This window comes from Macrobrachium nipponense, chromosome 35, assembly GCF_015104395.2.
Source record: "Macrobrachium nipponense isolate FS-2020 chromosome 35, ASM1510439v2, whole genome shotgun sequence".
NCBI classification, from domain to species: domain Eukaryota; kingdom Metazoa; phylum Arthropoda; class Malacostraca; order Decapoda; family Palaemonidae; genus Macrobrachium; species Macrobrachium nipponense.
In genome coordinates this window covers 36,382,137-36,394,997 of record NC_061096.1, presented here as the reverse complement: position 1 = coordinate 36,394,997, position 12,861 = coordinate 36,382,137, and the positions used below count along the sequence as shown (strand labels likewise).

The 12,861-nt window shown below is 36.4% G+C and overlaps 1 pseudogene; it reads left to right on the top strand.

Moving 5' to 3' along the window:
• The window catches only part of LOC135208629 (uncharacterized), a 794,601-nt pseudogene extending 785,778 nt beyond the window's left edge, over positions 1-8,823 (top strand).
• Positions 8,824-12,861: the final 4,038 nt, after the last annotated feature.

Below are 12,861 nucleotides of genomic sequence, written 5' to 3'. Positions count from 1 at the left end.
AATATTTACCTTGATCCATATTCACTCCTGGTCCATTTTTACCCCCAATCAATTTTTAACCCGATCCATTTTTATCCCGATCCATTTATATCCCGATTCATTTATATCCCGATACATTTTTACTCCCGATCCATTTTTATTCTGATCCATTTTTACCACCGATACATTTTTACCACCAATCCATTTTAACCCCAGATCCATTTTTACTAGATCCATTTTTACCCCCGATCCATTTTTACCCTCGATCCATTTTTACCCCCGATACATTTTTATCCCAATACTTTTTTACCCTTATTCATTTTTACCCTTTTCATTTTTACCCTTTTCATTTTTACCCTGATCCATTTTTACCCGTTCCATTTTTAACCCGATCCATTTTTACCCCAAACCATTTTCACCCCTATCCATATTTGCCCCTGATTCATTTTTATCCTTGATCCATATTTACCCCTGATCCATTTTTACCCCGTTCCATTTTTACCCTGATCTATTTTTAACCCTGATCCATTTTTATCCAAGATCCATTTTCCCCCCAATCCATTTTCAACACAGTCCATTTGTACCCTAATCTATTTTTACCCCCTATCCATTTTTACCCCTTATCTATCTTTAGCCCTGATCTATTTTTACTCTGATCCCTTTTTACCCTCGATCCATTTTTACCCCCAATCTATTTTTACCCTGAGCCATTTTTACTCTGATCCATTTTTACTGCTGATCCATTTTCACCCCCGATCCATTTTTACCCTCAGTCCATTTTTACCCCAATCCATTTTTACCCCCGATCCAGTTTTAACCCCAATCCAGTTTTACCCCCGATCCATTTTTACCCCAATCCATTTTTACACTGATCCATTTTTACCCTCGATCCATTTTTACCCTCGATCCATTTTTACCCTCGATCCATTTTTATCTCAATCCATTTTTATCTCAATCCATTTTTACCTCAATCCATTTTTAGCTCAATCCATTTTTACTTCAATCCATTTTTACCCTTGATCCATTTTTACCCTCGATTCTTTTTTACCCCAATCCATTTTACCCCCAATCCATTTTCACCCCGATCCATATTTACCTCCAATCCATCCTTGCCCCCAATCCATATTTACCCTTGATCCATTTTTACTCCAATCCATATTTACCCTAATCTATTTTCACCCCAGATCTATTTTTATCCCCGATCCATTTTTCTCCCTCATCTATTTTTACCCCAGTCTGTTTTTACCCTTGATCCATTTTTACCCTCGATCCATTTTTACCCTTGATCCATTTTTACCCCCGATCCATTTTTACCCTTCATCCATTTTTACCCTCGATCCATTTTTACCCCCGATCCATTTTTACGCTGATCCATTTTTACTCCCCATCCATTTTTACCTTGATCCATTTTTACCCTCGATCCATTTTTACCCTTGATCCATTTTTACCCTTGATCCGTTTTCACCCTCGATCCATTTTTACCCTTGATCCATTTTTACTTTGATCCGTTTTTACGCCGATCCATTTTCACCCCCAATCCATTTTTACCCCAAATCCATTATTACCTTGATCAATTTTTTCCCTCAATTTCATTTTTACCCCCAATCCATTTGTACCCCAATTTATTTTTACCCCCTATTCATTTTTAGTTCCGATCTTATTACCCCTGATCCATTTTTACCCCTATCCATTTTTACCCCTATCCATTTATACCCCAGATCCATTTATACCCTTGATCCATTTTTACCCGATCCATTTTTATCCGATCCATTTTTATCCCCGATCCAATTTTACCCCCGATCCATTTTTTTCCTGATCCATTTTCCCATCCATTTTTACACCCACACCATTTTTACCCTCAATCCTTTTGTACCCTAATCTATTTTTACCCATTATCCATTTTTACCCTGATTCATTTTTACCCCCGATCTATCTTTTACCCCCAGTCCATTGTTACCCCTGATCCATTTTTACCCCTAATCCATTTTCATTCCTTATATATTTGTGCGCCGTTCCATTTTTATCCCCAATCCATTTTACCTACAAACCATTTTTACCTCCGATCCCTATTTACTCCTGATCTATTTTTATCCCTGATCCATTTTTACCCCAGATCTTTTTTACCCCCGATCTCTATTCACTTTGATCCATTTTTACCCTGATCCATTTCTACTCCCAATCCATTTTTACCCCCGATCTATTTTTACCCCCAATCCATTTTTACCCCCTATCCATTTTTACCCAGATCCATTTATACCCCCGATCCATTCATACCCCGATCCTTTTTTACCCCTGATACATTTTTGCCCTTGGCGGCATTTGTCTTATGCTAATGGCAAAACCCTTTCAAAGGTTTTGAAATTGCCTTGAAAAAGGCAAAGAACTGGTGTGAGAAAAGCAAGATAAAGAGTATAGATAAAAGGTAAATAGCTGATAACACCGTGCGATACCTGTATATTCTTGAACAGTCACTGACAGTCCTCAACAAGTGAACATAAGGGAATTTTAAAGTTAAAAACTTTTAATTATAACTGAAGAGAATCAAAGGCTAGTTTTGACCAAGAATAACTGAAAATTGGTGGAAGTTCAGTCCACAGAATATATTATCAAACCCATAATTCTTACCCTGCTTTTGAAGAGACTGACTATTAATTGATGTCTGGGAACAGATCATATTTTTATTGAGCCAGAAACAGTCAAATATAAACAAATTGTAAGTACCATCAGACCGATGGGAGGACATCTAGTTTTGAGGCTAAACATGATATTTTAACTAAAAAGAGAATTGATTCGGGAAAATAAAGTAAGCATTCAGATTTTGCAGTGGAATTTAGACCCTAAGCCTTAGTTTGTCCTTAGTCCATGCAACCTGATATTCAGCGGAATGAAAGCATAACAGAGCCTGAGGAGTTAGTGCACTCATAATAATAGCAACAAGGCCCTGGGGAAAGAAAGTGGTGGAATAATTACTATTAGTCACTTTGCCACCACCACCTGAGTTTTGTTGATTTAAATGTTGAGTTCTTAAGAATGGAAACTTCAGTTCAAAAATATGGAAGGTCCAACTGACCGCAGTAAAGTTGCGTGTGCTGTAAATACCACAAAGAGACAAAGAATGGATGACGGAAGTGCGATGATAAGTGATAGGGCAGTTGAGCAGCTCTCAAGAACTAAAGTATATTAGTGAGCTGCGATGTTCCTTTATGTATTTGTTTTAAAAGTGTTTAGGATTAGGACATGAAAAATTGAAGGTACCAGGATTTTATCCTGGAAGAAAAGACCTGTGTTTTGTACATCAAAATATCCAATGCGGGTTTTTTAATTACATCAAATATTCTTACGCTTTATGTTTAGATTGCATACAGTAACTCATTCTCTTTAATAGTATTTGATTTGTAATTTAGAATGTATACCTTGTTAAAATTCCGGATCAAATGACTTAGTCAGCAGGAATGAGTCCAGACATTCTCGCACCTGAATGTTCAGCCACTGCATAGCTATTGATTTGCTGAATAATTCAAATGGTGTCTCGACAGAAACTCCTTTGTCACACTACAACGGAGGCGTATTGCAATTTTTAAAGTTAATCTCATCGTCCATATATAGAGAAAGTACGCAAGATATCTCTAAGTTACATTTATATTTAGTTCTGTTTTTTGTGTCATGTCTTATGGTACAATTTGTATTGTATCCTCTCTTGAATGGATTATATTACTAAAGGCATTCTAGGTGGGGTAAATTGCAACAACAATATTTATTACAGTTTTGCATTAACATTTTTCATGTACCTTAAGTGTCTTTGCCATATATTATCGACAATGTGCCCTGGATTTATGTGCCAAAGTAATATTTTTATTCATTCAACAAATATATATGTATATTTTTTTGAATCATCATATCTTGACAAATTATAACTAAAAATATATCGTGATTTTGGCAATTGAGCAACAAATTATATATATATATATATATATATATATATAATATATATATATTATATATATATATATATATATAAAATATATATTATATACACACATATATATATATACACATTGTGATTTTGGTAATTTATGTAACAAGTTATGAGTACATTCTCTTGTCTGTATTATATATTAACACGCATAACAATGTGTTCATTGCATATGGAATCATTTATATATTAATTAAGAAAACTATGAAAGTAATTCGTTTAGCAATAGATCCTCTTCGTCTTTCCAGACGCAACCCACTACGCCCACTACGTCTTCAACACGTTCAAGCAGAACAACCACGGCCAGATTAGCTTCGAGGTCAGTATGCTTTATCACCAGACATTAAAAATCTTAACTTATCATTCTTTCTTTCCTACGTTTTTCCTTTTTTCTCTCTCTTCATAGCATTAACGCTGTTGTTGGTGTTGTAGTCTTTATTTGCCTCCCGTCGGCCATATTTCGTCTTCGCTTTCCAGTTTGCATGTTAGCTCTTCAAAGCAATGATATTATAACATTGGAAAGGATTTCTTCAACTCGAAAAGTCATGTATCTGATAGATGGGAATGGTAATTCTGGTTTGTACTGTTGTTGTTCTACTTTTTATTTTCAGGATACTGCACTATCTCTGCTTTAAACTGTTTCTTCAGACTATATTAATTTTCAAATTCATCTTCATTATTTTTGTGAATTGAAATCAGTATTTAAGAAAATTATTTATTTTCCTAAATCACTTATAAAGTATTCATTCCACCTTATTTGCTTGAGGAAAAGCTGGTTTAGAAATTGTAGTGAGAAATGAGGAGATGAAGGTTTTTGGGAGAAGTACTTTCAAGGTCTGATAGAAGAGCAGTTAATGGCAGGGTGGTTGTTGCTGCTTTTGAGTTACAGCATTACTTTTTGTCTACTAATCTCTGGTGTGACTCTGGGCGGGACTTCCTTTGTTATGTGCTCATGGTGCTGTCTTTTTTAGGGCTGTTGTGGGATGAGCCACTAAATAGTAACTTTTCTGAGGTTATTTGTAACATTCCTTTTCGCGTAGTACTCATCATAAACGACTTATATGATTAATATTGGTACGGTGCTGCAAGTCATTCTTGAATCTGCATCTTTGATATTTGAGTAAATTTTGTATTTTTTATATTTGACTAGGTTTTGTTTATTCGTGCGTTTCATTTGGGTACATTTTACTGTGCAGGTAAGGAACTTCCGTTTCTGATTTAGTCATCAGAAAAGTCCTCAGGTGTATATCAGAATGTGGCTTTATTAATTTTTCGGTATAGTTCATCTCAATAGTTTTACTGTCACAGTAGGTGTTAATTTTCGTTTCCAATTTTCTTTATAACAAATATTTTAACGTACGTTTTGTTTTTCACAGTATTTTCATATATAACTGCCCCTTTACTTGTGATACTCCGTTGTTTTATTGCGTACTAAAACTCCGTGTGGGTATCTAGAGCACTTTCCAGCCCATACATATTTCCTAAATTAGTCTTCCAGCCCAAAGAAAATAAGTCAGACCTTCCCTCCTGTTCCCCAGACCCCTCTTTCTGCCGTCATATAAAAGATTAAACGATAATGTAATGAATACTTGAATGCCTATGCACTCCGTGCTTTGGCCGAGTCTTTAAAATTTCAGGAGTTACTTCGGGACATGTCCAGGATGAAGCTTAAAAGCCTCCATTTATAACCGGCAGAAGAAATTCCTATATAAATCGCGGCGAGGGGAGGAGGATCGGGGGAAAGAGAGAATGCGTGCTTATCCAGACTCCTGTAAAATATTTATTTGACTTCCTAGATGTGCTAACATTTCTGGCGTGTTTGTGAACATCTGAAGTCTTAGAAAAATCATACGGGGAGAGAGAGACGGTTGAGGAGAGGTGAGCGAATTACAAGGTTCTATTGTAACATGGATACTTAAGAGTTTGTGCGCTGACAGAGTCGTAGAGAACCATACTCAGAGAGAGAGAGAGAGAGAGAGAGAGAGGGTGCAACGGTGGAAGGGTGCTGTAGATTCAATGGGCAATGTTCAGCTCGAAAGGAAAGACCTTTCCTATTTGCGGTCTTCGAGACCATTTTCAGCTCGGCGGGGTTGAAAATTTCAAGAGAGCCTTTCCTGACTAAAGTTTGTCCGGTTTCTGTCTTGGCTTGTCTTGCCTGCAGTTCTTACGTTCACATAAAGTACTATAGCTTCGTAGATGGGTACCTGGCGTGCTTCAGGTCCCCCCCCCCCCTTTTTTTTTTCTGTATTTGGCAGACTTATGTTGTCTGTGATTGTTCGCCCAACCATTCTCAGTCAAGAGTTTTTGTTGGGTGCATTGTTATTTCCTCAGAATCTCCCAAACCTGAATTTATGGTAAAATTGCCATGGTTAAACATTTTCATTATGAAATAATCACATTAATATTTATCATGGGCCTGAAGACTTTCCTTTAAAGGGGTTGGCTGACCTTGTGTCAAAGAAAGACTTCCTTCTGTCTCGTATCCTCAACTTTATCCCTCTCTGATCTTTCAGGACTTCCTAGGGGCGTTGTCGACTGTCTCGAGAGGCACCACGCAGGAGAAGCTGCAATGGATCTTCGGTCTATACGACGTGAATAATGACGGCCTCATCACGAAGAAGGAGATGGTGGACGTGGTGACGGCCATTTACGAAATGCTGGGCAGGGCCACCGAGCCCCAAGTGGACGAGAGGTCTGCCAAGGACCACGTTGAGAAAATCTTTCACGTGAGGCATTCCTACTGGCGTTTTTTAAGGAAGGTTCATGGGTTTTCTTGAATTCCAAGGCAACATATTCCTCTTAATTGCTTGATTGGTAAAGAATATTCAGATTTTATTACCGAGAGGTGTTAATGTTGATCTTTTTTATATATAAGTTTGTATGAAAAATATCAGTTCGATTTAGTACTATTTCAAGGTTTCAACCTTCTGCAAAATTTGCAAATGGTATATTTTTATGAAAACTGGATTTTGAGCATTTTGTGAAGAAAAAACTTCAAGCAATTATAATTTTTGTTAAAATAATGAAAATATACTTTATCATTATGTTTACTTCATACAAAAGTAATCGGAAATCCCTTTTCGTATCACAAACATCTTTCGCTCAACTTCTCCCCTCTAATATTAACTTCCACATTTCAAGGTACATTTTTCAGTTACGAGATGTTCACCAATTCGTCTGTTTACGCTGCGTAAACAGTTGCTGAAGTAAGCAAACAGGCAGGGAGGGGGCTTGCATTGAATTTTTGGGTATTCTCTGGTTAGTCAAGATTTTTAAGACTGCGAGAAAAATCTCCCTCAGACTAATGCTCGAGGGAGATCCGTTAGTAAAGGGAATGATTTCGGGAATTCAGAATTTTATGAAAGTAATGTAATTGACCTTAATGAAAATACCCTGACTCTTAATGAATTTAGAGTAAAAGTGAACTTGTAAGGGAGGCAAGCAGTTCGGTGCGTTGCCTCGAAATTATGTGGAAAGAGAAGAGAGCGAGTTAGAGAAGTGTTTAGTACTCGGTCATCACGTACAGAGACTGATTCTCGACGAGGTAATCCCCATCTGCAAAATTGGTATGTTGATCACCCACCAATCATCAAACATACTAATTTGCAGCTCTCTTGCCTCAGTAGTTTTTATTTTATTTGAGGTTAAATTTAGCCATAATCGTGCGTCTGACACCGCTATAGTTGCCAACAACACAGGCCGCTACCGGGCCGTGGCTGAAAGTTTCACGTTCTGCGGCTGAGAGTTTCATATAGCATTGTACGCTGTACCGAAAACTCGATTGCGCCGAAGAAACTTCGACGCATTTCTTATTTGCTTTTATATTAAAACGTAACACAATTACTGATTTGCTTCCCTATGAAGATTATACTTCATCAAACGAAGTTTCATGGCGCTCTTTAATTGCCAATTCCAATTATTTTTTTCCAACTGTTCAGTGATGTTTTTGAAACAAAAGAATTCTCGGCTAGGGTTAAAAGTAACCATATTTGCCGGTTATTTTGAAACTGGTGGAGTCATTGTTTGGAAATGTACGCTTACTTAGTAAGGAATTATACCATGTTCATTTGTCTGGATCATTCCATTATACCATTTTTATGAAATTTGCTGCAATATGATACTCAGGATATGAACCTCTGCGCTTAATATTTTGTGACTGATTAAATAAATTATGTGCATGGTCTGACCAAGCTGAAGTTTATGAGTTTTTTCTTTTGATGCATATTTTTTTTCATCCGTACAATTTCTCCGAAGTTAGGTTTTTACTGCTCGGAGAATCTTGTACAAATTTACAGACGTTTATGTTTTAAGGATTTTTCCTCTTTGTCATTTACCTTTATTTTGAGCTTACAGGTTTTATCCTCAGTTCTCCTACGTCTCAAAATTTGTTTAATCAGAATATCGGCTCTTAGAACCAAAGCCAGTTTTTGTTTTTCCTTTACTTCTTCATTGCCTTTGTTGAGTTTTCGAACCACTGAGCGTATCTGAATTTCAGCTTCTAAAAGTAGAGAATATCCCAATTTAGCAAACCCCCTTCCCCCCCAAAAAAAAACCTGCGTTCAATTACCTCATTTTACTTCAGTTTTCTTAAAGTTAGGCTTAGCTTTCAATCCTCCTAGTTTTTTTTTTTTTTTTTTTTTTTTTTTCAACTACGTACTGTACTCGCCCCTCAAAGCCACCCTGTGCTTTCAGCTGATTGACACCAAGCCAAGATGGCGCCATCACCATCGAGGAGCTGGCCCAGTGGGTCTCGCGGGACGACACCATCGTCCAGAGCCTGAGCATGATGGACACAGTCCTTTACACCCGCCGGGAACCACGGCGCCACCTCCAACCCTCCAACGACGCGGCCGTCGCTGAGCCAACCATGAGGACGGCCGGCCCGGTGCCACGGCCCCGGGCCCCTCCCTCCCCTCCCCCCCACCCCCTCGTCCACCCAACCCCACGCCCATTCACGCTCGCCGCATGGAATCCCAGATTGATTGATGGTCAAGGTCCTGTCACCGACGTTCATCCTTCTCCTCTCCAGTCACGCGTTTCTGGAGGCCAAGATGTTGAAACATTTGGAGAGAAGGGAGCTGACCAGTGAATAATTGATTGATAAATGACAAATAATAATTATAATAATTATATAAATAAGTCCAGAAGGGTTAGGTTATTGACGTTTAGATATAAATTCCCGATGAGGCGTAATGGGTGTAGATTTAAGAGATAAATCCAAAGACATACGTACACTTGTGCTATTACTCATAATTATCCATGCTGTGTTGCAATACTGTAAGTCACTCGTAAGTGCTGACTTGCTCTTTGAGAAATTCAAAAATATCGGGATTTCCAAGAAACCGACTGAAAATAGTATGAAAATTAGAAAGGAGTTCGTCCCTAATTTTTTCTGCTTGAAAATTCTATTTTTGTGATTATCATTTTCAAAGTCACCCATACTCTTCTGTGACAATTTTTAAAAAGAAACTTTAGAAGGCAGAATGGGACTATGTTTGATCATAACATTTTATTTGCTGAATGCCCAATTCAGTTTGAGGGTTCAGGTAGAGGCATTATCTACTCATTCTGTGCAAGGACTCCAGTGTGGCAAGTATAAACAAATTCTTGCAATGAGTTGCTTTTTGCATAAAATTCATTTTTTTAGAATCTTGTCATTGCATTTTTTTGCAACTTTGAAAATGCCAGTTTGGGAGGAGATTTTTGAGCATTACTATTTCATTTTTCACATTTTTTCCCGGGTTGAATAACGACCACAGTTTTGGCAGTGGGTAGAGTTTTCTTTATTTCCTAAAGTCCGAGTTTTCTTGAAGGGAGTTTTAATCAGGTTTTATGCCTATTGTTGTTATTTAAAACGGGCCTGTTCTCCATATTCATTCACTGTGGTGCTTTAAATGACCCTTACAGCGTTATTTTAGCATTGAGGTAGGTTTTGCATAGCTAAATTACTATGGAAGTACTGACGGATGTCTATTCAAAACAAAAATTTTTCTCATTGCTACGAACGTCATTCATAAATCCATTTCATGTTTCAGCTAGAGTTTTCAAAGACGAAATGTATGTTAATGCTTTTGATTTCCTCTGATCTAAAACTTTCCAGGTTCGCATAAAATCAGGTGTTTCTTTGGCTATGTTTTGTTTGCTCTTTTTAATGGGAGTTTGTAGTGTACATCTTTCATTTGTATACGCTTTTTTTAAGCCAAAGTTGGAAATAACTTTCTGGTGGCTTTTCTTCGGGCAGAAAGACACTGTCATGCATTTAATATTTACAACATGTTGTACAATAAGAACTGCTGAACTTAACGCCCAAAAAAAATTATTAACAAGACTTATGTATGTAAGGAAAGCTTATCCTGCAGTAGATACTTTTGGCAAGGTATGTAATAATTTTTTTGTAACGATTCCTGCTATTCAGAAAACCCACAAACTAACCTTGCAGATTTTCTAAACGATGGTACGTTCCAGTTTCTAAAACATTTTGGGTCCTACAGTAAGTTTTTGAAGCATGTAGTAGGAAGTGACTCAGCCTGTAAATTAGCTGCTTTTATTACAATTAATCTAGTCTGCTGTAATATACAATCAGTGTAATTATTCCTTTTTATAATCGCTCCTGTCGCTTGTCCTTAAAATGCTGTATGGGTACAGAAGTTATATTGCAATTAGGAGTAGGGTTGCCATAGTACGTACTATTGTAAGAATTTGTCAGTTTGGCATTGTAGACGCATATAGGGAATTATAGATCTTTTCTATATGCATGTAATGATCGGACACAAAAAATTCAACATGAGTATCTGCACATAAGAGTGTATGTTAATATACAAGAATTTACCCATAATGTTGATACACATAATTATACATATGTAGGTACACACATACGTGCATACTTATATGTAAGTAAAAAATTATATACTATACACATAAAAACACACGTTTACATACTATAACATGCTTGTACATTAATGCAATATGAATGTTTATGTGAACATGTATATACATCGAACTTGTCCAGAGACATGTATATACATTTACATATAAAAATACGTACACAACTATTTCTACAAGATATATATACTGTAAACTTATGTATGTATGTATGAGAACTTGTCCTTACTGTTCAAGAGTTGATGTGGTCCAGATATGAAGAGGTTTAATGTTTTAAAGACGTTCAGTTCTTTAAAAGTATATTTCCACCTCATGTGTACATAAACGAAAATAAATCTGATGTCGTAGAGAAAGGTGATGCTATAATGGACGGTTTGATTTCCATTTGGTGTTAGCTATTAAGGACAGTTTGAAAGTTGTCAGTATATAGAGCATTCGGTTCTTATTGAGAGTGAAGCTAACTTTTCTAATGGTATAGACTTTTAAGACTTTTTTTTCTAAAGGAACTTTATAGTACAAACACCGAGCAGCCGCTTGGTCTATATTCAATCATGTCACTTTAAAAAATGTGGGAATTTAAACAGGATCATTAATGTTAATGTTTATGGGTGCCATTAAACCATTTGCTTTCGACAGATAGTTGCAGGTTCCATTCTATTCAAAATAATAATAATACAAAAGATAATCCAGATTTATAAAAAAGAAATCTCCCCAGGATTGGATTAATTTCACAGTTTTTTTAGTCCATTTAAAAAAATCAGGCACATCATAATATATGCTGATGAATTATTACCGAAATAAATTAAATCTGCTCTGCTCGGTGCTTAGTTAAAAAGTTAGAGAAATAGTATATAACGGCAGCTTCGTGTAATCCTATGGTATATTGACAATTTTCTAAGAAATTCATAACAGCCCTGCAGTTGTAAGGTCTGATAGGCTTTGCATTTTCACGGTGGGGCGCATGTATGTATCATAAGTTTTGCAAATGTATCACTGTATGTTTACATTCACACATGTATATACTCTACATATGTAAGTGTATACATATATAGATACGTATAAGCACTATTATCATTCCACTGAAACAGACCTTGAATTAGCAAACAGCGTAAGGTCATTATTTCCCTGGAAAACTCCTCTTATCAAGAGATTATTTTTGTTATGTATTGTACTACATGAAATACCGTGCAGCCTCTTGTTTCTGATACCCTTGGCTATTTAGATTGCTTTCGGAGCACCTTTAGGTTTAGTCACTCTTATTATGGCTAAATTTGGCCTGTGAGTTAAAAGTTTTATTTACAATCAATGTTACTCAAAGAAGATTTTGTACAACCTACTTAAAAAAAGTAGTGTCTCTTGATACTCGCTGCATAAGCAGACTTTATTTTGATTTTTTCAAGTTAACGGTAGCTTTGACTTTTCTCTTGAAATTGAAATAATTGATTTTCTCAAATATAGATTTTTTTAAATAAAAAAAAATGCAATTTTGTAGGCAATAATTTTTACGTGATTTATGTTGTCTGCAGGCGTGTTAAGCGACCGTAATGGTAGCATTTTCTTCATTTTCGTATTTTTGAGTTTTTGTTATTGCTGTCAATAGCTATTCACTATGGTGCTTTAATTATCCATACAGTGTCATCTGAATAGTGAAGTAGCAGAGATAATTTCAGTTGCCTGACTTTTAATCACAAGGAGCTGCTAATTCAAAATTAGATTTATTTGGATCTCGTTGCCACTCACCACATTAACAAAATCCACTTCAGATGTTTCATTTATAGATATCAGACGAAATGTGTGATAATGCTTTCGAGGCCCCCCCCCCCCCTTCCCCTCCAAATCTCCTCTGGAAGAATTTTATTTAAAAGCTTAAATTCTTATTTTCCCGAGTTCCCACAATTATCTTGTCGATAACTTTTTGTGTGGGCTACTGAGATTTCTTTCATACAAAAGGCCAGCAGACGAATAACATAGATTTTTGGGGAAAAGATAAAGAATACTGTATTCAAGAGTTTTTTTTACGTTATTGT